Here is a 3,424-nt window from a genome sequence, read left to right as displayed (position 1 = left end):
TGTATTCACAACACATATTTGACCGTTCCTTGACCCTCAGATAAAGGTGGGAAAAAAGGTCTGTTGAAGCTAATTCAGTCAAGCAAACTGTGGCTATCTGATGTTCTGCTGTGTAAGAAGGCTGAGCTGAAATAAACCAGGGCTGCAGTCTCTACTGACAGTCCTCCCTATTATCTTTCTCTGTCTCTTGTTTTTCTTTCATCCTCACTCCCCCTTTCAGGTGCTGTTCATCTTGCGGCCAGCACCAGCAAGTCTAATACTATATTTCTGCTAAACAGATATAGTATTAAACTGACTCTTAATGAAAAATTGGTATAACCATAGGTTAATGCATCTCTCAACTCTTACCAGAGAAGTTTTCTTCTGTAGCAGATGCTGATTAACACAGAGACCCACAACTGGCCAATGTGCAGAGATCGAGGGGCTGTAGAGTTCTGATCCCTGAATAGGACATCTGTTTTTCCTGGGTATTGATATTGGGCTATACCTTATTGTTACAGCAAATGAATTCATAGGTAAATTACATACTACCTGTGTATTTAATTACTTAAACAGTGTCAGCAATATTGCAGCAAGGAAACAATAGAGTTACTTAGAAGAGTGTGGGTGAGGGGTTACTTACAGGAGTATTGTATCACCAAAGCCTACCCCATCATAGGTGACATCTCAGGAAAGCTGAAACCTGAAGCACACTGTAGAACTCCACGCAGGTCCACAGTTTGAAAAGTGTGTTTTCCAGGCTTGATATGAGCCTCTTCTAAGCAGCTCAACTTGTTTGAGAGTGTTTCTTAGTCCTTAGAACATATATGTGCTTGGGTGGGAGGGGCCTAGTGAATTTCAATTTCAAGGACTTCCTGAAGCCATTAAGATGTTTACTTCCTAAGCTCAGTGAGCTTCCTTGCAGGATGGAATGTTTCACCTTCACTCAAAATATCTTGTTCTTTACCCAGTTAGAACACCGTGTTGTTTACCTTCCTTCAGAACATCCTGTTGTTTATAAGCTTTCTTCCAAGATGGAAGATTTTAACCCCAAGGAAATTCCTGCAAAAAAAACCCACACATATTTCAGATTCTCTACTCTCATCTAAAGATTGGGGGCCAGTGGAGAGAAGGGGATCTAGAGGGGTGGATCATAGGACACAGTGTTATCAGAGGGAAAATGAGAAATTTACAGGAAGAGAGTTTAATTGGGGATAAAGGAGGGAGGCTATCACAGAGGGAGGAAGAAAAGGAGGGCAGGATTTGGGGAGCAGGAGGCACAAAGGGAGGGATTGGTGTGAAGATCAAAAAAGGCTTGAACATAGGGGCGCTTGGACCTTTTGCCATTTCACTGGCAGAAATCATCTAAACTTCTTAGGATATTGAAATCCAAGGTTCTTGTGTCTGGCCAAAGACAGCCATTGTCTAATTTATACTGTGGCCAGGAAGTGGTACACAAAAATTTTAAGTGTTTTCGTCTAATTGTGTCAGAAATCCCTAGTGGCTTCAGGGACTGGAGGAGGCAGGCAAGAGGAGTGAGGCCCTCGGGTTTAGACTGAGAGGTTCTCATAGTGGGTTAAAGTAGACAGCAATGAGGAAGTAGAGAAGCTGAGAAATAGGGTAGAAGGAGATGATGAGAATTCTCTCGCTGTGAGGAGCAGAATCTGGGATGCCAGAGAGGATCCCAGGGAGAAGGTCAATAGACATAAGAAATAAAAGGGCAGGTGGAAGGAGGAGGAAAACAGCCATGAACTTGGAGGCGTGCCAGGTAAATACATGCAGAACCAACATCCAGAGAGGTGACTCTCACCTGGTGGGGGTTCTGAACCAGGTGTGTCCCTATCTCTGAAGGCAGGGTCCCACAATCAGCCAGAGAAGAGAAAAACAGGGTGTGTCCCAGTCCCTGGAAGAAATATGTAACACTAAAAATGTCTGAAAAATCATAGGGAATATTATTTTATAAGTATCATTAAAAATACATATATGTATGAATACATGCACATAAATATACACAAAATTATATATAATTATATTTGAAAGTATATAATTAAAGTTATATATACTATGTGTATATATAAAATACACACACACACACACACACACACACACACACATATATATCTTAAATGAAGTTATGTCGCACAGGATAATAATGCTTCCCCCAGGAGCCATAGACTATCTAAAAACCCTAATGTCAGGCATCAGAAACCTCCCTTCAGGCTTAGTCTGGGTAGTCCAAGTGATCAACCAAACGGAGAGAGAGAGAGAGAGAGAGAGAGAGAGAGAGAGAGAGGCAAAGAGAGACTCTGCTCCATGGAGCCAAAGTCCTCAAGACAAGAGGCCTGTACCCTTTGCATAGGTAGTAGGCCACCAAGATCTCTGGGACCCCTGGTCACAATGGGTAGCAGGAAAACCTTTTAGCAGTCTGGGAGGAGTCTGGCTCTTTTATGAGGACTAGTCACCAGGGCTGAGAGGCTCTAAGAGAAAGGACTTGAGAGTGACAGGTGGGCAGGACTACCTAGTGGGTGGGCTTGGGTGCATACTCAACAGTCATGGAGACCAGTGTTGCCCAGTTGCCAGATGTTAGGTCCAAGAGTGACCTCCAATGCAAATTGAAAGGAAATGGAGAAAGGCTGGGGAGGGAGGTGAGAGGTGAGTAGTAGCCAGAGGAGGAGGAGGAGGAGGAGGAGGAGGAAGAGAGAGAGAAAGAGAGAGAGAGAGAGAGAGAGAGAGAGAGAGAGAAAACCTTAAAGCCAAATCAGTGGTGGTTGCAAGACAGCTGGTAGCTGATGGCTGGTCCAGCTGGAGTCCTTTACCAGCAACCTGCAATGGCAATGATGCAAGTCACAGCATTATCATGATAGGTAAATTGGGATGGAATTGCCCTGATATACAGAAGGACTCTGGCAAAATAGGGTTTATTGAAATTGGAGAGTCACTGGGGGTGGCCCTCAACTCAGGAGAAGTAGCCACCAACCTGCAGGCTGCTGGCTGGAGGCTCTTATAGGGGCTTGGGAACGCAGAAGACTGGAAAACATAAAACAGCTTTGGCGAGAAGCAGGGGTCTGTACACTGTGAAACTTTTCAGGGGAAGCAGCTTGTGCTGAGACAGCTCTTGCAGCAGTCGGGTCTTGGGTAATGAGTGCAGGGGCCTGTTTATCTTCTAAATTTTTCTGAGGGAGACAGCCTGTCTTGAAACATCCTCTTCATGGCCAGTACAGCTGTTGACTCAATTCCTGTTTTTCAAGGGGCCTCTGGAACCTGTCTTGTGAAGTTTTACTACACTGGGGGAGGGTTGCTGGATACCTAGACTCTATGAACTTCAAAATCTCATCCCCACTGTCTAGCTTACATAGTAGTGTTTTTTACTTGGACTGGTAAGATAAACCCATCAGTGCACCAGTGGCATAAATATTAAGGGAGTAACCAACCATTTTTTATTAAT

The 3,424-nt window shown here is 44.1% G+C and overlaps 1 pseudogene; it reads left to right on the top strand.

The window, feature by feature from the left end:
* Window positions 1-3,424, top strand: part of LOC103725090 — a 20,386-nt pseudogene that overhangs the window by 1,057 nt on the left and 15,905 nt on the right.

This window comes from Nannospalax galili, unplaced genomic scaffold, assembly GCF_000622305.1.
Source record: "Nannospalax galili isolate Female #2095 unplaced genomic scaffold, S.galili_v1.0 scaffold5069, whole genome shotgun sequence".
Classification (NCBI taxonomy): domain Eukaryota; kingdom Metazoa; phylum Chordata; class Mammalia; order Rodentia; family Spalacidae; genus Nannospalax; species Nannospalax galili.
This window is presented reverse-complemented; position numbering and strand designations above follow the sequence as displayed.